The following is a 23,057-nucleotide window of genomic DNA, read 5'->3' as shown; positions in this document are numbered from 1 at the left end:
CGGCTTGGAGGGATACAAATTCATCCTAGTGATCGAGTCAAATACTTAGGTTTGATACTGGATGCTAAACTGAACTGGAATGCTCAAATTGAGTCCGTGATCGGTAAGGCAACAAGTGCGTTCTGGTTATGCTCCAAAACTATTGGCAGGAAGTGGGGCTTGAAACCAAAAATGATAATGTGGATTTATACTGCCATAATCCGCCCAAAAGTGACGTATGCTTCGTTTGTCTGGTGGCCAAAAACGAAAGAGGCTACCACACAAACAAAGCTTGCGAAAATTCAACGTCTTGCGTCCATTGCTGTTACAGGAGCGATGCGAAGCACTCCATCAAAAGCTTTAGATGCGATTCTCAATCTGCTACCTTTGCACGAGTACGTGCAATTAGAAGCAGAAAAGGAATTGCTGAGACTTGAACGAGTTGAAATGTTTATGCCAGGTGATCTTGTAGGTCACCTGAGCATTTCACAATACTTCCAATATAGGCCAGTAATGAAAATGATTAAAGACTGGATGAAACCTGTGGAGAACCATGATGTTCCTTACAAGTTGCACGAAACAACTCGTGCAGATTGGGAAGTCGGAGGTCCCACTGTTCGTCAAGGGTCAATCAAATTCTTCACAGATGGCTCAAAAGTTGGAATAAAAACGGGAGCGGGAATCTACGGCCCTGGAATACAAATTTCAGTGGCGATGGGACACTATCCTACGGTGTTTCAAGCAGAGATTCTTGCTATTTTAAAATGCGCAAATATCTGCCTTGAGAGAAAATACAGATACGCAAATATTTGTATTTTCTCAGATAGTCAAGCTGCACTAAAAGCATTGTGCGCTTACAAATGTACTTCAAAGCTTGTCTGGGAATGCATTCTTTCACTGCGCAGGCTGTGCCAAGGGAATTCAGTAAACTTATACTGGGTTCCAGGTCACTGTGGCATTGAAGGAAATGAAATGGCAGACGAGCTTGCTAAAAGTGGTTCCAATTTACAGTTTGCTGGTCCAGAACCATTCTGTGGTATATCAAACTGTACAATTAAAATTGACCTGAAACGCTGGGCTGAGCAGAGGGTGATATCCAATTGGATGGACGTCAAAAATAGCAATCAGTCAAAACGATTTATAACACCAAATGCTTCTAAAACCAAAAAGCTCTTAGAGCTCAACAAGAGAGCTCTATGTACATACACTGGCCTAGTAACTGGACACTGCCCGAGCAGGTATCACTTGAAAAATATTGGCCATATTCAGAGTGATATCTGTCGTTTCTGTAATACGGAACGTGAAACCTCGGAACATCTGCTTTGCAGTTGTGGTGCTTTATACACGCGCAGGCAAAGATTTCTAAATAGTGGTTGCTTGCAACCCAGTGAGATCAGGTCTGCAAAACCTGGGAAGGTCTTGGAGTTTATTAATTCCATTGCACCTGACTGGGAGACGACGCGTCGTGGCAGTAGCTGATTACTTGACACATGGTAATTAGCTGGCTAGATGCGAATATCAAAACGGGACATGCCACAAAAGTTCAGCCTATTGGACGCAGTGGCTTAATTTCCCCAACAGGGGAGGAAAAAAAAAAAAATTCCACTCGGTCCATGGCAGTTTGTCTCCAGTTCCGCACTCTGCGTAGGGTCCGCAGATCGTCCTCCACTTGGTCGACCCACCTAGCTCGCAGCGCTCCACGTCTTCTTGTACCAGTCGGATGACTCTCGAGAACCATTTTAGTCGGGTTGCTATCCGACATCCTGATGACGTGACCCGCCCACCGTAGCCTCCCGATTTTCGCGGCATGGACGATGGTTGGTTCTCTCAGCAGCTGATGCAGCTCGTGGTTCATTCGCCTTCTCCAAGTCCCGTCTTCCATCTGCACTCCGCCGTAGATGGTACGCAACACCTTCCGTTCGAAAACTCCAAGGGCGCGTTGGTCCTCTGCACGTAGGGTCCATGTTTCGTACCCATAGAGGAAGACCAGTCTAATCAGTGTTTTGTAGATGGTTAACTTCGTGTTAGGGCGAACTTTATTCGATCGTAGAGTTTTGCGGAGTCCAAAGTAGGCACGATTTCCTGCCACAATGCGCCTCTGAATTTCTCTGCTGGTGTCGTTGTCGGCGGTCACCAGTGAGCCCAAGTACACGAATTCTTCAACCGCACCGATTTCATCACCGTCGATGGAAATTCGGGGTGGCGGGCGCGGTGATTCCTCTCTGAATCCCTTTGCCATCATGTACTTTGTCTCCGACACATTAATGACTAGTCCGATTCGCCTGGCTTCACTCTTTAGTCGGATGTACGTTTCCTCCATCGTCTCAAATTTACGAGCAATCAGCGTTTGATCCCCATGTTAGGGGCGGCTGATCTACGTCCGAGTGCCAGGGAAGGACTACAAGCTAAACTGTGCACTAAGGTCCTCCTGAAAGTAGGGGGTTGGTGTCAGGCCCTACGAGCCAGCCGTAAAAAACCATTGTAGCGAAAAATCAGCAACAGAATAATACAAACCCAGACCAACGGCAATGACCCCAGCGAACAAAAAGGACTTGCGATTGGAAACTCGGTACGTGGAACTGCCGATCTCTCAACTTCACTGGGAGCACCCGCATACTCGCCGATATACTGAAGGACCGCGGGTTCGGCATCGTAGCGCTGCAGGAGGTGTGTTGGACAGGATCCATGGTGCGAACGTTTAGAGGTTATCATACCATCTACCAGAGCTGCGGCAACACACGCGAGCTGGGAACAGCTTTCATCGTGATGGGTGATATGCAGAGGCGCGTGATCGGTTGGTGGCCGATCGACGAAAGAATGTGCAGGTTGTGAATCAAGGGCCGATTCTTCAACTTCAGCATAATAAACGTGCACAGCCCACAATCCGTAAGGACGCATTTTACGCGCAGCTGGAACGCGAGAATGATCGCTGCCCAAGCTACGACGTCAAGATCATCATAGGAGATTTGAACGCTCAGGTAGGCCAGGAGGAGGAATTCAGACCGACGATTGGTAAGTTCAGCGTCTACCAGCAAACGAACGAAAACGGCCAACGACTCATTGATTTCGCCGCCTCCAAAAATATGGCCATACGTAGCAAGTTTTTCCAACACCGCCTCCCTTATCGTTACACCTGGAGATCACCACAGCAGACGGAATCACAAATCGACCACGTTCTGATTGACGGACGGCACTTCTCCGACATTATCGACGTCAGGACCTATCGTGGCGCCAACATCGACTCCGACCACTATCTGGTGATGGTCAAACTGCGCCCAAAACTCTTCGTTATTAACAATGTACGGTATCGGCGACCGCCACGGTACAACCTAGAGCAACTGAAGCAACCGGATGTCGCCTCAGCATACGCGCAGAATCTCGAGGCCACGTTGCCAGACGTGGGCGAGCTCGATGAGGCCCCTCTAGAGGACTGCTGGAGTACAGTGAAAGCAGCCATCAACGACACAGCCGAGAGCACCATCGGGTACGTGGAACGGAATCGACGGAACAAATGGTTTGACGAAGAGTGCAGAACGGTTTTGGAGGAGAAGAACGCAGCGAGAGCGCTAATGCTGCAGCAAGGGACTCGACCGAACGTGGAACGTTACAAACAGAAGCGGAAACAGCAGATCCGCCTCTTTCGGAAGAAAAAGCGCCGCCTGGAAGAAGCGGAGTGTGAAGAAATGAAACTGCGGTGCTGTTCCCATGAAACACGGAAGTTCTATCAGAAGCTCAACGGATCCCGCAACGGCTTCGTGCCGCGAGCCGAGATATGCAGGGATAAAGACGGAGGCCTCTTGACGGACGGACATGAGGTGATCGAAAGGTGGAAGCAGCACTTCGATCAGCACCTGAACGGCATGGAGAACGTAGGCGCGGCAGCCCACGGCAACGAAGGAAAAGGCAGCGGAGGACGGGAATGAACCAACTCCCACGCTGAGGGAATTTAAGGATGCCATTCACCAGCCCAAAACCAACAAAGCAGCTGGTAAAGATGGTATCGCAGCCTAGATCGCAGCTGAACTCATCAAGATGGGCCCAGAAAAGTTGGCCACCTGTCTGCATCGGCTGATAGTTAGGATCTGGGAAACCGAACAGTTACCGGAGGAGTGGAAGGAAGGGGTAATCTGCCCCATTCACAAGAAAGGCGACCATTTGGAATTTGAGAACTTCAGGCGATCACTATTTTGAATGCTGCCTACAAAGTGCTATCCCAGATCATCTTTCGTCGTCTGTCGCCTAAAACGAATGAGTTCGTGGGAAGTTATCAAGCCGGCTTCATCGACGGCCGGTCGACATCGGACCAGATCTTTACCGTACGGCAAATCCTTCAGAAATGCCGTGAATTCCAGGTCCCAACGCATCACCTGTTCATCGACTTCAAAGCGGCATACGACAGTATCGACTGCGCAGATCTATGGAGAATCATGGACGAAAACGGCTTTCCTGGGAAGCTGACTAGACTGATTAAAGCAGCGATGGACGGTGTGCAAAACTGCGTAAGGGTTTCGGGTGAACTATCCAGTTCATTCGTATCTCACCGGGGGCTGCGACAAGGTGATGGACTCTCATGCCTACTCTTCAACATCGCTCTGGAAAGTGTGATGCGACACCCAAGCAACACACATGTTATAATAGAGTTACGACAGCGCAAGTTTTGGTTGTATAGAAGTTTATTTGACGTAATTTTAACATTGTGTAGAAATAACGTAAAATAAACTTCTATATAACCAAAACTTGCGCTGCCGTAACTTTTATATAACATGTGTGTTGCTTGGGCAAGCCGGGCTCAACAGCCGGGGAACGATTTTCACAAAATCCGGACAATTTGTGTGATTTGCGGATGACATGGACATTATTGCCAGAACATTTGGAATGGTGGCAGAGCTGTACACCCGCCTGCAACGCGAAGCAGCAAAGGTCGGGCTGGTGGTGAATGCCTCAAAAACAAAGTACATGCTGGTAGGCGGAACCGAACACAACCGGATCCGACTGGGTAGAAATGTTACGATAGACGGGGATACTTTCGAGGTGGTGGAGGAATTCGTCTACCTTGGATCCTTACTGACGGCTGATAACAACGTGAGCCGTGAAATTCGGAGGCGCATCATCAGCGGAAGTCGGGCCAACTACGGGCTCCAGAAGAAACTGCGATCGAAAAAGATTCCCCACGCACAAAATGCACCATGTACAAAACGCTAATAAGAACGGTGGTCCTCTACGGGCACGAGACATGGACCATGCTCGAGGAGGTCCTGCAAGCACTCGGAGTTTTCAAGCGACGCGTGCTAAGGACGATCTCCGCCGGTGTGCAGGAGAACGATGTGTAGCGAAGAAGAATGAACCACGAGCTCGCTGCACTTTACGGTGAACCCAGCATCCAGAAGGTGGCCAAAGCCGGAACGATACGGTGGGCAGAGTTGGTCATTTCTCACACTTGGGCTTGAAAAGTGCAGATTTGGGTGCAGTCCAGAGAAGTGTGCCTTGCCGCTCTTTTGTGTGAAGAGAAAAAAACACACGCATCTCAAAGCGGAATATTGAGAGTGTGCGTAGTGCACCATGATTTTTGTTTGGAGTGGAGCGGTTACTGTTCACACACAGTACCTCGCTTTAACTTCAGAGTATCGCGCTGGAAGAACTGTAGGTTGTCATGGCATCACGGTACCTAACATAAACTCAACTACTAACGGAGCACCGAAAAGAAGTTGACGTTTGAAGCTAGCAGGCTTTCAACGGAAAGAAATTGCCAATGTCTTAACTTTGTGTGTGTGTTTTTGCGTTGTTTTGCACCAAATTATTTACCAGATATACCTGAGACCGCAGAGCACAGTACCGCATGATGCACTTCATTAGAAATGGGACTATAATTTGTTGCTCCTAGCACGGAGTACGGCACGGCCATTTCTGCAAAAGCTTCCTCCCATAAACTTCCCTTTACTATCTGCAGACGACAAATGTTAACATTGGGGTTAGTTAGCCGATTGCTGAGCCGGGTAAACCTGGACGTAGATTAGGGTATCACTCCATCTCTTGTAAACTTTTACAGAATGTTCAATTTTAACAAATTCAAATACACGTAGGTTTACTCGATTTTCTTACGCCCAAAAAGCTAACGTCCATAGACAGGTTAGCACGGGCAAGCGTTGCTGGGTAAAATGACATACCTACAATCAAGTCTGAAAACTTCACATCTAGTGTACCCTGTCATAAATTTGTTTTAAGCCGGAACGGCCGTAATCTGACTATATTTTTGATCATATTTTGGAGCCTTGAAATTGCTCTTTTCTTGACGGGTGTACGAGAAAACAATTCTCTTACACTCCGGGGAGATTGCACAAAAGTGCGTGGCGGGAGAAGAGTGAAAATCAGAAGAGAAATCCTGATCAAGCAAGCCGTGTGTGGTGGGTGAAAAAAAATGCACTTATCTTTCGGTTCTCCTCAGTGATGACCAACCCTGACGGTGGGCAGGGCATGTTGCAAGAATGCCGGATAACAACCCTGCAAAGCTGATGTTTGCAACTGATTCGGTTGGCACAAGAAGGCGTGGAGCGCAGAAAGCACGATGGGCGGACCAGGTGGAGCGTGACTTGGCGAGCATTGGGCGCGACCGAGGATGGAGAGCGGCAGCCACAAACCGAGTATTGTGGCGTACTAATTATGTCTAATCTTAATGATGTTGAACAAATAAATGTATGTAATATCAATATCATCAGCATAACCAACACACTTAGAAAAAATCACCGACTTTGGTAATGTTTTACCGAAATCTCAACCGTCAAGTTCGTTTTGCAGGAAAATTCTGTAAATCTCGCAATCTTTACCGAATTTCGTTAGAGTTTGACAGATAAACGATAAAATTTTACCGAAATGTAATATTTTTTTACAGAATTTCTTTAAAAACCCGTTACCGAACGCTCAGCAGTTCAGATTTCGGTAAAATTTACCGTATGCGACTTGCTGTGAAGCAGCAGAACGGACTTCGTGAAAATCGTTCCACTCGTGTTTAATCCCAGTCTCCTTATTACACCTTTTAACGCAATGTTGAACAGCAAGCACGAAAGACCATCGCCTTGCCGTAACCCTTTGCGAGATTCGAAGGGACTTGAGAGTATCCTTGATACTCAAACCACACGCACATCACTCGATCCATCGTCGCCTTCATTAATCGTATCAGTTTATCCGGGAATCCGTATTCGTGCATAATCTGCCATAACTGGTCTCGATCGATAGTAACATACGCCGATTTGAAATCGATGAACAAGTGACGTGTGGGCACGTTGTATTCGCGGCATTTCTGCAACACCTGGCTGATGGCGAACATCTGGTCCATTGTAGCGCGTTCCCCCATGAATCCAGCCTGATATTGCCTCACGAACTCTCTTGCAATCGGTGAAAGACGGCGGCATAAAATTTGAGAGAGTATCTTGTAGGCAGCGCTCAGCAGTGTGATCGAGCGGTAGTTCCCGCAATCCAGCTTGTCGCCTTTTTTTTGTAGATGGGACACACGATACCTTCAATCAATACTTCCTCTTCTCAAATTTTGGTAATGACCCAGTGTAGTGCTCTCACCAGTGCTTCTCCGCCGTATTTTAGAAGCTCGCTTTCAACCGGCCAACCTCCTCCTCAATCTCTTGGAGGTCAGGGGCCGGAAGTCTTTCGTCCTGTGCACATACTCCTAGATCTGTTACCACGCCACCTTCGGTACTTGCAACGTCGCCATTGAGGTGCTCATCGTAATGCTGCCACCACCTTTCGACCACCTCACGCTCGCTCGTGAGAATATTCCCGTGATTATCTCGGCACATGTCGGCTTGTGGCGAGAAGTCTCTGCGGTTCGGCTTCTCGTAGAACTTTCGTGTGTCCTTAGCGCAGTACAGCTCTTCCATCGCTTCGCGATTTCGTTCTTCCTGCTGAGTTCTGCCCTTGGTTCTGCCTGTTCCGCGTCTGTAACGTGCCTCATTTGCTCTCGTACGGTGTTGCAGCATTCTCGCTCATGCTACATTCTTCTCGTTTTTAAACTGCTCACAATCGCCGTCGTACCAGTCGTTTCTGTGATTCAGAGTCGCGAAGCCTAGTGCTGTAGCCGAGGTACTACCTATGGCGGATCGGATGTCCCTCCAGCCATCTTCAAGTGTAGCTGCGCCAAGCTGCTCTTCCGTTGGTAGGGCCACTGCTAACTGCTGCGCGTAGTCTTGAGCCACTTCTACGTTACGAAGTTGCTCGATGTTGAGGCGCGGCGTTCGACTTCGACGCGTGGTGATAGCTGTCGAAAGTTTTGAGCGCATGCATACAGCGACTAAGTAGTAATTGGTTATATCCGAGAAGAATTTACCGTCGATTAGAACGTGGTCGATTTGGTTTTTTGTTTGATGGTCGGGTGATCTCCAGGTGGCTTTGTGGATATCTTTGCGGGGGAAGAAGGTTCATGTCGCCGACAACGATTTTCACGTCACGTGGCGAGCAACCATCGTATGTTTGCTCTAACTACGCGTAGAACGCTGAACAGTGGACGTTGATGATGCTGTGAAAAAATCGGCCCTTAACTCTTAACATGCACATCCTTGCGTTGATCGGCTGCCACCTGATCACACGTTGTCGCATCTTGCCGAACACTATAAATCCTGTTCCCAGTTCATTGGTGGTGCCACAGCTTTGGTAGAAGGTAGTCTCTCGATGCCCGCTTTTCCACACTTTCTGCCCAGTCCAACAAAGTTCCTGCAACTCCACGATGTCGAAGTTGCGGGGATGTAGTTCGTCGTAAATTATCCTGTCACATCCTGCGAAACCTAGTTACTTGCAATTCCATGTTCCAAGTTTCCAATCGTAGTCCTTATTTCGTCGCGTGGGTCTTTGCCGATTGTATCGAGTCGTATTTTCTCCTATGTTATTCGCAATGGGGATTTTTACGGGTGGCTTATTGGGTCTACGCCAACTCTCCTGTCTCGCCAGAGGGCCATCGTGCCAGTTCAATTCAACGTCCCAACCAACACTGGGACGACCACACTGATGGGGCTACCATCTTGGATCTAGCTGGGCGTGATGCAGCGTTGTCCTCTCTAAGTACTCTCTGCAGAAGCCGGAGCATGTCGGGAATGCTAGCATTATTGTAGAAGCAGTTTACCTTTGTCTGCTATTCAACAAGCTGGGATAGCCGAGAGAGCTAACACCCTAAGGATCTGAGTTCAATTCTCGCTCGGAGCTCAATTTTTCTTTATATTTTTTAACAGATATCTGCAGTGTAATTTTGAAATCGCACAAAAATTTTCATCATATATGATGGGGCCGATCCGTCATAATTTTACAGGTTTTTTTCGAACTGTGTAGGTTCGACGAGAATAGCTAATGAGTGACGAAAAGAGAAGGATGCTGCCCACAGGAATTTAATGCTAACTTAAAAAGAGTACGGGAAAGCATGGATCTGATCGATATGTGCAAGTTTTATACTACTGTTTATAATGCACGGCATAAGACTTATCCATCGATCGCCTTGTGCAATGACCAGAAAAAGCATTTTCTGACAGACAAAACAACGTTTTGATTCTTATATGTACAGAAATGGAAAGATAAAGAACTGGATATCTGCTGATTGCATGTGTACAGACTGAGTGTGCTTATAACAAAGGAATTTCCGTTCTTTTCGCAGTGTTAGGAATAACCCCGCGACAATATATTGTATACAATATATTGTCGCGTGGTTTGCTCAACTTGATACCGCTTGGGGAGTCCTGCGAACGAATATCAAGTTGGATTGTATGACGGCTGTTCAACGACGAACCATTTATCTTTCTATGAAATGCATATCCGTATAGAAACAAAGTCTTCTATTCCAAACTAGCACACAGCTTTTACACAGCTTTATCTGCCTCAAAGCTTGAAATACAGGGTATTAGGTTCCTGATTGCAAACTTTTGAAAGGGTGATAGAGGACCATAAATGGTGAAAAAAATTGTTCTACGCATATGCTCAAATCTCAACCGTTACGTAGTTATTGAACTCCCTATGTTTTTGACTCTTATTGCCTTAACTGGCTATAACTTTTAAATGGTCAAACTTAGCGCAGTTTTTTACCCTTATTCGGAAGATTATTGAATTTTCTATGAAATGGCACCTTGCACCGATTGGTTTAGTTAAATAACTAAGTTTTCTAGAGCAAATAGCTCAAAAGTAGTGTGTTTTAATTTGTTTTTGTCAATTATCTTTGGAAAATGCGTTATAATTTAAAATTATTTCTTTGGCAAAGTTGTGGCCCCTGTTCTACTCTACAATTCGTTCTTTGACACATAACTTCTAACTCTTATCGTTTTCTTGCAATTTCGATTTAAACGTCGCATTTCAGATCATAAATTTGCAATCGTCATGGTAAACACTTTTTTGCGCACTGTGCAGCACATTTAAATCAAAATTGCAAGAAAACGATAAGAGTTAGAAGTTTGGTGTCAAAGAACGAATTGTAGAGTAAAACAGGGGCCACAACTTTGCCAAAGAAAGAATTTTAAATTATAACGCATTTTTCAAAGATAATTGACATAAACGAATTAAACACACTATTTTAAGCTATTTTACTATAGAAAACTTAGTTATTTAACTAAATCAAATATGCCATTTGATAGAAAATTCAATAATCTTCCGAAGAAGGGTAAAAAAACTGCGATAAGTTTGACCATTTTAAAGTTATAGCCAGTTAAGGCAATAAGAGTCAAAAACATGGGGAGTTCAATAACTACGTAACGGTTGAGATTTGACCATATGCGTTGAACAATATTTTCACCATTTATTGTTGATGAAAAACGTCTTACTCAGGCGAGGTTCGGGCAACTAATGACATTCTTTAATTAAAAATTCCATGACCTACTACGATACATATTTGAACTAACATACAATTCAACGATTACTTAGTTTCTAACATTCCCCCTTAATCTTGAATTACAGTATTCCAAGGGTCTTCATCGCTTCATCTAATTTCACCACTGGAACCGCCTTGGTGAGAGCATCCGCTGTTTGCTCGTCCGTCCTGACGTGTTCAAGACCAATGATGTTCTGCGCCAACTTCTCTCGCACGAAGTGATGTCGGATGTCAATATGTTTGCTGCGAGGTGAATATCCGACTTCTTTCTTCGCCAGATGCACAGCACTCAAATTGTCGCAACGGATTTGCACAGCATCAGATACTCCATGCAGCTCGCCTCGTAGTCCACGCCACCACATGGCTTCTTGGGTCGCCGCCGACACAGCCATATACTCCGCTTCCATGGTGGATAGAGCGACTGTGGCCTGCTTCCGACAACTCCAGGAAATCGCACCACCTGCTTCTTTGAAGACGTATCCGGTGATCGATCGACGAGTATCGGGATCATTCCTCCAATCCGCGTCACTGTAGCCGACGAATCCCTCCTCCGATGTCTTCGAATAGGTCAGTTTCCTCGACTTGGTACCTTTCAGGTACCGCAGTATCCGTTTGGCCGCCGTCCAATGTGCCTTGCCTGGATTCTGACAAAACTGACTGACCATGTTGACCGCGAAGCTAATGTCCGGTCTTGTCGATTGCGCTAGATACTGCAAGCTGCCCACCAGCTCACGGTACGGCACGTTCTCCATCAACTTCCGTTCTTCATCGGTGTTTGGACACATCTCCTTGGTCAGCTTCTGGTTCGGATCAGCAGGTGTCGCAACCATATTGCAATCAGCAACTTTGAACCGGTGCAGCAAATCATTGATGTAGCTCTCTTGATCGAGCATCACTCGGCTGCCGTCTCTGGTCACCCGCATCCCGAGAATTTTGCTGGCCAAACCGAGGTCCTTCATTTGGAACTTGGTCATCAGTTCCTTCTTCAGCCTGTCCACCCAACGCTGGTTGTTTGAAAACACCAACATGTCGTCCACATATCAGGACCATTCCGCCTTCAATCTTGAAGTAGACGCACGTGTCGTAGGCCGACCGCTTCAGACCAATGCGTCGCAGCTCGGCGTCCAGCTTCTGGTTCCACACCCTGCTGGCTTGCTTGAGGCCATAGAGTGCTTTCCGCAACCGACAAACTTTCCTGGGTGATTCCGGATCTACGAATCCTTCCGGCTGAACCATGTAGATGTCCTCCGCACCTAGATCGCCTTGTACGAACGCCGTGACCGCGTCCAGCTGATGGATCTTGAGATTCATCTTGGCTGCCATCGACATCAGGTACCGTACTGTAGCGTACCGCACTACAGGCGAAAACGTTTCGTTATAGTCGATGCCTTTGACCTGGGAAAAACCCTTGATGACCAGGCGGGCTTTGTAGCGCTCCACGGTTCCGTCCAGGTTCATCTTCACTTTGTAGACCCATTTGCAACGTAGAGGCTTCCTTCCGTCCGACAGTTCAACCAACTCCCACGTTTGGTTGTCCACCAGAGCCTCGTACTCCGATATCATCGCTTCCTTCCACTTGTCGCTGTCATGCCGGGTGACCGCTTCTCGGAACGTGTCGGGTTCATCCGCCGCTCCATCGGAAATCTGTTCGGGTTGGGAAACTATCTCAGGAAAAGTGCTACAGCTCATAATATAATCACGATACTTGCCTGGGATAGTGTGCTCCCTCGCACTGCGCCTTACCAACAATTGTGGGTCCTCTGATTGTGGAGGGAGCACGGAAGGTTGGGGTTCTTCATCGATGATCGAATCTGCATCGCTGTAGACCGACTCGTCAAGGGGATTCTCGCCGCCAACGGCGCCCTCGGCTTCATCGTCGTCTTCGGCTGGCTCGGTCTGAATCACCAGCTCGCTTCCTTCCGCATTCGGTTCTCGCTCACCTCTCGTCGTCGTGTGTTGTGCTTGACTTTCGTCTAGGAAAATCACATCTCGGCTGACGTAGACTTTCTTGGTTCTCTCGTTGTACACCCTGTACGCCTTGCAGCCTTCGCTATAGCCAACGAAGATACACGCTTCCGACTTCTTGTCCCATTTCTTCCGCTTCTCTTTTGGCACATGCACCATCACCCTGGCGCCGAATATGCGAAGATGGGATACATCCGGCCGCTTGCCAGAAAACTTTTCTTCGGGGGTCACCGACAGTCCCTTTGTCGGCGAACGATTGACCACATGCGACGAAACCGCTACCGCTTCTGCCCAAAATCTATTGTCCAGATCCGCATCCGACAGCATACTTCTCGCTCTTTCGACCAGTGTCCTGTTCATCCTTTCGGCCAATCCGTTTTGCTCCGGGTTGTAGGGAGCAGATGTTTCATGCTGGATTCCTTCCTTCCGCAAATAGTTTCGAAGATTTTGGTTTACGTACTCCTTGCCGTTGTCCGTCCGTATTCGCTTGATCCGCTCTCCTGTCTGATTTTCCGCAAAAGCCTTGTAATTCTGGAACGCTTCGAGCACCTCTGTCTTCGATTTCAGGAAGTTTACCACGGTTTTCCGACTAGCATCGTCAATGAAGGTCAGAAAATATCGACTGCCTCCAATCGACTCGGTTTCCATTGGGCCGCATAAGTCCGAGTGAATCAGTTCTAGTAAGCGATCCTCTCGGTGCCCTTTTGCATGGAATGGTTGACGACAATGCTTACCTTCAATGCAGGGTATGCATTTCATTGGGTCGTACCTCTTCGGAAGCCCCTTGAGTAGCAAACTGCACATCCACGTGTCGTCCACCTTGAAACCGACTTCCGCCAGCTGGTTGCACGTCAGCATGATTTCGTTGACATACTCCTGGGGGGACTGACAAATGACGTCGTCGTCCCTCTCAGCGCCTACCAGCCGGATGCCCGTCAACTTACGCAGAAGTCCAATCCTGCGGGTGGAACCGCTGTCCTCGAACGTGTTACGCAGGGTGTCCCACGCTTCTTTTGCGGTTTTCGCATTTTGCACCAGCCCGTAAATGCTCCGGTCGATGTTCAGGCAGATGGTTGCCAGAGCTTGTTCCGACAATTCTTCGCTTGGTTCCGGATCTCCTGCATTACGCTCCTTCACGGTACACAGGTCCGTTCCTTGATGAGGACCATCTTGGTGGAAAACGCCCAGGAATTGTAATTTTCCGATCCACGCAGCACTTCTCTCGCCTGCAACGAAACCATGCCTCCGGGCAGTCTCGTTCCGCCAGCTTGCGCACCGGCACGGCGACCATCTCCAGCATCTTGAGCTCCTACGCCTCCAGCAGCTTGATTAGACATCATCTTCCAGAACTTCTTGAATTTCTTGAGGGTGAAAAAATCTTGAAGCTCCAAACAAAAGCCCGTTTCTATGGAAACTTTTCTGGGCCCATAACCTGATAAAATACGTCTTACTCAGGCGAGGTTCGGGCAACTAATGACATTCTTTAATTAAAAATTCCATGACCTACTACGATACATATTTGAACTAACATACAATTCAACGATTACTTAGTTTCTAACAATTGTCCTCTATCACCCTTTAAAAAGTTTGCACTCAGGAACCTAACACCCTGTATAAACAACGCTGAGTTTCGATATGGTACTATATGTTGTTACTGAATTATGTGTTATTGCCAAATGTAGTTACGCACAGGCACTCATCAAAATCGCTACGATAAGGCATTTCGGGAACCTTGAATTTCGATAGCCAGTAAATAAGAACGAGTATGTGTGTATCGGAACTGCAAGCAGTAAACGTTCCACACAGAAAAAAAACAATCACGCAGAATGTAAATATAACCTACTAACAAATTCCGTCGAGCTGGGCGATCCGGATCGTACCGGATTTTCGTGAGACCGCCACCACACCATCGCGCACGCCAACATGGAAAAATTCCCAAATTCACGCCTTTGGTTCGACCGGCGCGTCGGCGGAGCATGTTTATTTCGGTGCTCTATAGAGAATGGTTTGGCGTTTTCCTCATTCATTTGCGCGCTTCTTTCGATACTTTTCATTCTGGGTCGCGGTCGTTGCTGGTTTGGTTTCGTGTGACACACATGCACAGCTCATTGGATGCCGTGCCGCGGTCGTCAGTCCGGCCAGCCGGTTGGGAAAGTCAGTCACCAGTCACCAGTGCCGATAACTATCGGATGCCGAAAACACGCGTTTCGGAGTAGAAGAAGTTTTAGAAGAATCGCAGAAAGAAACCTTTGTTATAGAAATGTGACCGAAACTTCTTTCGAATTTGACAAGGTCAGTCGTGCGCAAAATTTGTGTGAGTTACTGCATGAGGAATAAACAGAGCTCAAACGGGCGGCGAAAGTGTTTGTTTAGCGAGGGGCGGCGGTTAGAACCGGTTTTAGATTTGGCGCTATTTATCGATCGTGATCGATAAATCCGAATATGTATCACATTGTCAGTGGATTAGGGGCTGTCCATAAACCACGTGGTCATTTGGAGGGGGGGGGGGTGGTTCGGCCATTGACCATTTTGTATGGACAAATAAAAAATTTAGTATGGACTAATGACCACGCGGGGGGGGGGGGGGGGTTCAAAAGTCCCAAGAAAATGACCACGTGGTTTATGGACAGCCCCTTAGTTTAATTTTGGCGCTAGATGCTGTTGGCCCGATTCGGTGATGCTGTTTTTCCCGAAATGGATTAGTGAAAGGTAAACGATCGTTGTTTTGTAGATATTGGCGGCTTCGTAAACAGTGTTGTTGGGAAGACTGATCGACATATTGAGTAACAAAATAATTAATCTTCATTCATTGAAAGACACACATTATAATATTGAGACTGATATTCAGAAGACCCAACATAGTAATCATGATTTCCGAATTTCACTGCATCCAGTAATGCTGTCTTTCCAGTGATACCTATATCTTATTTTTTTAGAAATTTAACTTTCTGGCACTCGTGCGGTTGGCCACCCCCGCCAGCCCTACGTTGATGCTAAGTACAAAAATCGAGATTTCTTCAATGTGTTGTACAACATACAACAGCGCGATCGTACGAAGGTTTAATCGTATTTTGGACACAAGACACCAAGCGAATCTTTGCCGTTGACTCGTTGATCATTACGTATGCCAGTGAAATTGTTATGATTTGATCCGAGAAACAACGAATTGCAAACCACAAAGGTTTTTACTAAGCTAGAGTGCCTAGAAATTCACAAAATAAGGCTTGCCCACGGGTCAAATCGGTCATAGTTAACTCAATACGAGGTGTCCAGGAAAGCTTGGAATTGACAATGACTCCAACGCACTTAACCTGCTTAGTTACATTGATTTCAAAATTAAAGAGACGCATTGATCGAACGTAATTACGATTCTCCTTGCCGTGCAAAAAAAAAAACATGTTTTACTCGGATTCACCGAAAGGCCATATTGGCGACACAACCCTCAACTACCTGAAGAGCGCTTTGCAGAAGGTCGAAAAAGGTGCAGATGTACAACCAACTAACAATGTTAGCAGGTCGTCATCAATCAGGTATCAGAAGGCCGGCTCCAGAGGCACGTTATCCTCCATTTGGGACATTTGTGCCATCGCCAAAATAACAGCCTATTTCATCATCTACCTGAGGGAAAAGGAAGGAAAAAGGATTTGGATGGGGATAGGGACAGGTAGGGAAATAGGAAAAATACCCTGGAAGAGGGTACTAACGCACAAGCGTACCACAATGGGTTCAAACAGCGCCCTGAAAAGGGCACTGTAATAACGCATAAAGCGAAAGAGAGCCTATAGCTCTTTACCACAGCGGGTTAAGAACAACAGAATATCCTGAAGATTCAGGTTTCTGAAGTCAGTTTCACTTAATAAGTGTTTACCGAATACTCGGAAACGCAGTTGCGCGAAAACTGGACAGTTACATATCAAATGATACGAAGTTCCATAATCGGATTCACAGCTATCACAGGCAAATGAATCAGCTTGCTGAATATTCGCCATGTGATAGCTGAGTCGGCAGTGGCCAGTCAATGCTTTGACCAGCATGCTGCAATTCTGCTTAGACAGATTAGTTAGATACTTCGCCACCCGTAGAGATGGCTCAGAACTATACAATTTGGTTTGACGACATGACTCCAAACTATTCCAATATTGTCTGTGTTGAGTGACAGCCCAGGTGTGAATCTGAAGCTTAATCCAACACTTCGATATCGGAATAGCTGGCTCAGGGCCAATGAAGTCATGTGATGCTCCAGAGCGAGCTAACTCATCAGCCAATTCATTTCCAGCGATGGAAGAATGACCAGGTACCCATAAAAGGTGAACAGCGTTTGCTGAATTCAGCTCCTCGATTTGAGTTCGACAAGCGATAACTATCTTCGACCTGGAGTTGGCCGAAGCAAGTGCTTTAATAGCAGCCTGGCTATCTGAACAGAAGTATATTACTTTGCCCATTACGTGCTGCTGAAGTGCTGATTGCACTCCGCACATAAGAGCAAAGATTTCGGCCTGAAAAACGGTACAGTGTCTACCAAGTGAATAAGACTGATACAGCCTTAGCTCACGAGAATAAACACCAGCACCTGCTCGACCTTCGAGAAGGGAGCAATCAGTGTAACATACGATGCCGTCTGAAATACTTCTTTCCAGATAACCAGATGTCCACTCTTCCCGGGAAGGGAATTTCGTGGAAAATGTCCTATATGGAAAATTACAAGCAATTGTAAGATCACTTGGAGCAAGGACAATTTTGTCCCAATTCACCAAAAGTGGAAACAACGAGGTGTGTGTTGAACTGCGGTTCACAGGAGTTTCCTCTAGTAGACCGAGTACCCGTAACCGGTAAGTGCAAGAAAGGGCTTCTTGTTTGAGATGAATGTGTAGTGGGGCAACGTCAAAGAGAACTTCTAGCGCTGCCGTAGGAGTTGAAGAGAACGCTCCAGACATCGCCATTAAGCACATCCTTTGGAGATGGCCTAATTTTGATTGGACCGTTCTCACTTCACCCTTTTGCCACCACACAAGACATCCATAAGCCAATATTGGCCGAACCACAGTTGTGTAAATCCATTTGATATACTTGGGTTTTAGACCCCAAGTTGTACCAAAAGTACGCCGGCATTGCCCGAAGGCCATACAAGCTTTCTTGATTCTGAACTCAATGTGAGGTATCCAGGAAAGCTTGGAATCAAGAATGACTCCAACGTACTTTACCTGTTCAGTCACATCGATTTCAGAATCAAAGAGACGCAAAGATCGAACGCCATTACGGTTTCGCCTTTCCGTGAAAAGAACAATAGATGTTTTACTCGGATTAACCGAAAGGCCATATTGGCGACACCAACCCTCAACTACCTGAAGGGCGTTTTGCATCAGGTCGAAAAGGGTGCTGATGCACATACCAACTAACAATGTTAGGTAGTCGTCGGCAAAACCATAAGTAGGAAAACCGCTATTATTGAGTTGCCTCAATAGCGTATCTGCTACGAGATTCCACAAAAGCGGTGATAAGACTCCCCCTTGGGGGCATCCACAAACACTCAATTTCCTAATCCCTGCTAGACGCAATGTCGAGAAGAGATATCGGTTTTTGAGCATTTGGTGAATCCAATTGGAAATCATTGGAGATATACCATGACTCCGTGCGGCTTCCAATATGGCATCGAAAGGCACGTTGTCAAAGGCACCCTCGATATCTAAGAAAACACCCAAACAAGATTGCTTTTGAGCGAATGCTTTCTCGATATCGTAAACAACCTTGTGTAAAAGAGTCACAGTGGACTTACCAGATTGGTAGGCATGTTGGTTCACATGAAGAGGCACGTTGGCCAGATGAACATCACGGATATGATGATCCACAATGCGTTCTAAGCATTTCAGAAGAAAAGAGGTCAAACTGATAGGTCTGAAACTCTTTGCTTCTTCATACGACGCACGACCCATCGAAAGGCCATATTGGCGACACAACCCTCAACTACCTGAAGAGCGCTTTGCAGAAGGTCGAAAAAGGTGCAGATGTACAACCAACTAACAATGTTAGCAGGTCGTCATCAAAACCATAAGTCGGAAAACTGCTATTATTGAGTTATCTCGGTAGCGTATCTGCTATGAGATTCCACAATAATGCTTTGGGGGCATCCACAAACATTCAACTTCCTAATCGCAGCCTGACGCAATGCCGAGAAGAGACGTCGGTATTTGAGCATTTGATAAATTCATTTTGAAATCATTGGCCAGGACTCTGTGTGGATTCCAATATGGCAGCAAAAGGCACGTTGTCAAAGGAATGCTCAGTATCTTAGAATACACCCAAGCAGGATTGCTTTTTAGCGAATGATTTCTCGATATCGTAAACATCCTTGTGTGAAAGAGTCACTGTGAATTTACCAGATTGGTAGGTATGTTAGTTTACATGAAGAGACATGTTAGCCAAATGAACATCACGGATGTGATGATTGACAATGCTTTCTAAGCATCTCAGAAGAAAGGAAGCCAGACTGATACTGAAACTCTTTGCTTCTTCATACGACTCACGACCCACTTACGGACAAAAAAAATATACAGTATTATCTCGCCTAGTTTTGGAAATATACCTTGTAGCAAAACGGCAAACAAGTAGTCTTTTTAAAACATGTTTTAAATAATCATATCTCTTCTGAAGCAAAATAGGAAATATCCCATGTGCTCCAGGCAATTTGATAGGAGCAAAGCTAATGCCAACTCAATTGATTCTATAGATAAAAGACTCCGAGTCGAAACCAGAGAATCATAACTCCATGAAAAGTTACCAGGTTCATCCGAAGATGTAATATTCACTCATCTGGGGAAGTGTGTACTGAATACGCATTCCAGAAATTCCTCATCAGGGGAAGTAAAATAGCCATTTGGCAAACGAAGTTCGTTCACTCAGAAACTCTTAGATTTCGCGATGATTTTGTTCAACCGACTGGCTACACTCAAACTGGAAACATTTGCACAAAGATTTTTTTTCCAGCCGGATCGTTCAGCAGCCCGAAGAGCTTTCTGGTAGGCCTTGCGAGCCGACCTGAATTACCCGGAATCATCTGAACTACTTGGAGGGTCAATGGATGGTGAGTATTCATGAAATTTTGTCGAAACTAAATCAGTAAAGAGACCTTGCTTTACTATTACTTTAGAGCTTTTAGTAGAACTTGTTACTTCAGACTCTAGTTTAATTTAAAAACACTTCACTAATACTTTACTTTTGCAAAAGAAAATAAAAAATGAATAACTCTTTTAAAGAAAAACTAGAAAGGACGAGCAAATTCCTTTTAATTCTACTACTGTGCTTATCTTCAGAGACCTTGGTTAGTCAACCGGGAATTTCGAAAACGCAAAGTAACATTTAATTGTTCAAAAAAGATATAGCGATCTGAAACATGCCAATTAATTAATTCTTGACTAATTATGCTCGAGTTTACCGTTGTATCTAATGCTTCTTCTTTAGCAGATACTATAAATGTTAGGCGATTGCCAATGTTAACCTTCTTCGTGTATTAGCTGACGCTCACCTCGCTGACGTAGTGTACGTTTTGGGGTCATAATGACCCTAATGCACGACGAGGGTTAATTAATCCAAGGTCTGTACTACTCTAGTATTCCGTCAAGCTGAGCATCTCAAGTCTGAGCTGCCTCAGATGATAAGCATTAGCATCACTGCAAACAATTATCGGAAGGCCTTCTGAAGCGTAGTATGCGCCGTCTTATTTGAAAGCGTCCGTACGGTGAGGTTCATCATGTGATTAATAAACCGAGCAATAGACGCTTTCGAGTTGAGATACTCAATAGTTACGTTAATTATAACAGCACATAGTAAATTCAGAAACGAGTGTAGTGACTATTGCGGTCTTCACAAGCATGCAGGCTCGAGGCTCGAGACACGTGAGTTAGCCATTTCATTTTTACTGAAAGTAGCAAACACCGGGTTCTCAAGGATACCTAGATCGAAATCTCCCTTACGAAAGTAACGTTCTTGGATTAATCTGCAAAAAATGATGCTGATCACGGTGTGTCTGGTAGAACAAAATTATTTAAAAAAAATCGGTATCGCTAAAACACCCACCAAACGAAAGCTGAAGGTCCCCTCTTTCATTTGAGACTAAGAAAAGAAAGTTCTATCGGCGGGTCTAGAACAATTTTTTTTTTTTTTTTTTCAAATATTACTATCATTGAGGCTTGTGTTTTTTCTTTTTTCAACCTTGAGTGTAGCCAAATGGGCTTGTATGAGGTCGCCCATTAGTAACGTGTCCTTTTTAAAGAGTAAACGGGTCAAATTAAAAAATTTCATTCCAAAATATTGCTTAAACATAAAGTGCAAAACAAAATATTTAAGGCAGTTGAATAGAATTTCAGCAGTATCTGGGCATATATACAAATAAACTTCTCCTTTTATACATGTGGAAATAGTTATTGCGGCTGCAATTTTCTTATTTTTTATTGACAGTGTCTTATGATTTAACAGTTTTACGATCAAAGTAGGCCGAGTAATGTCAACAAAAATAGAACATACATCAAAGTAGCTCGGATAACGGGGCACAACATTTTGAAGGTAATCCATTTCGGAAAACTTAAAGTTTTTTGATGATGCAATTTAAATCGTTCAAAAGCTTGAATAAAACGATCTAGAACTCCACACCAATTTTATCAATGTGATGGTCTGTCTTATATCCTTGTATGCCGTGGCTCGGATAAAATTATCACATGCCGGTATTTGTTCAATTTGTGCACCTTTATGATACCTAAGACTTAAACATTTTTAGTTAATTCAGACTATTGTAGTTAGGTATAGCTCCTTACTTTTAAAGAAACAACTACGACAAGAACCCCCTAAATGACGAGGAAAACCACTCCAAAGAGTACATTTTGTGTTTGAAGAAGGGTTTTCCGCCACAATTATCATCGAAAGCAGTTAATATTCACTGTTTAAGATTTGTTTAGTAAAATTGTCTAATAACGGGTAATTAGACATAAAAATATTAGTAACAGTATATCTTTGTGAACAGGTAGCCTTACTCAACTGACAAAAACAGAATAATTAATGCTACATGTCTAACGGTATATGTAGCAAGAACAATGTGCTAACCTGTCGGATTTTTTTTGATCTGTATTAACGAGATTTTTAGCCCTTGGCTAGTTCATCTCGGGACCCACGTTTCACTTCCCTTCCGAAGGAAGAACTCACATTTTGCGAGTTTGTCGGGAGTGGGACTCGACCCCAGGTCCTCGGCGTGATAGTCAAGTGTTCGAACCATCACACCAGGTCCGCTCCACATCTTTTGCTAGCATCATGGCAACGAGATAGCAACTTTTCATTCAATTCTACAGCTTTATTGACATATAAAAATGTTTTACATTAAAGTACATATGTCTGAGCACATACATATTAATCAGAACGGATTTTCATAGCTTTCATAACTTGTTCTTGTTTCTACTTGCAGGTTGTTGATATTATGAAAACTTTTTTCTGAAAGATATCAGAGATAGCAGTTAGTACTACCCCACAAAAAAGTTCGGACTTGCTCATTTAAATTTATCTCATTCAATGGTGGCGAATATACCCATTAGATTTACTCTCTATGAGCTTACATATTATTTGAAACCTTCTACATGGAGTTGCGGCCCTCATAAAGGGCAAACGTGGCAGATCTAGCGCTACTACCGATGACGCAGAAAGAAATTGCTAGTTGCAGTTGTGTTCTAGATGCTACAGGAAGATGATCAAAGGCCAGCAGCTTGTTTGCACTAAAGCTGAAGTACATTGAAACTTGTTGAACATCATTCAGACTTCTCATGAAGTTGCTGAGTTTGCTAAATATTTGCGGGCAAAACCCAGAGATCAGCCTGATCAGATGAAGCTCTTAAATATTCATGAACTACCATCCAGATGGAAACCGGCGTCAACGAGTGACCAGAACAGTAAACCGATTTTGTTCACCGATGATTTGTTTTTGATAACGAAAAGTGCCCATAAAGCCACAGCTTCAAAGGCGTGAGTACCCAGCACAACCATGCTGAGCTAAGAAGCTAAGAAGCATGCTTCGTCCCTGTAGGGACGTTTCGCCAAGAAGAAGAAGAAGAAGAAGACGAAAGAAAATATGTGTCTTGAGTACCAGACGCGCATTGAAGTTGAGAAGCTGTTTGAGGAGAATATATGACGAAGTCAAACCCCGAAATTTCAAGAGCACAAATCTGAAGAACCAAATGACGGTTTATGCTGTAAAGATGGTCGATTGGTGACCTGCTGGTGCCAGTCAAATACGAGA

The 23,057-nt window shown here is 45.2% G+C and overlaps 1 protein-coding gene across 1 annotated transcript in view; it reads left to right on the top strand.

Annotated features, from left to right (window-relative positions):
• Positions 1–15,421: 15,421 nt before the first annotated feature.
• The window catches only part of LOC109432293 (organic cation transporter protein), a 65,866-nt gene continuing 58,230 nt past the window's right edge, over positions 15,422–23,057 (top strand). The window contains exon 1 of the mRNA XM_062855541.1: positions 15,422–15,496. The gene's annotated coding sequence lies outside the window, so the exon portion shown is untranslated. The remainder of the gene's footprint in view (positions 15,497–23,057) is intronic.

The sequence above is a fragment of the Aedes albopictus genome, chromosome 3 (genome assembly GCF_035046485.1).
Source record: "Aedes albopictus strain Foshan chromosome 3, AalbF5, whole genome shotgun sequence".
NCBI classification, from domain to species: domain Eukaryota; kingdom Metazoa; phylum Arthropoda; class Insecta; order Diptera; family Culicidae; genus Aedes; species Aedes albopictus.
Note: the sequence above shows the minus strand (reverse complement) of the source record. Positions and strands in the feature narration are given on the sequence as shown.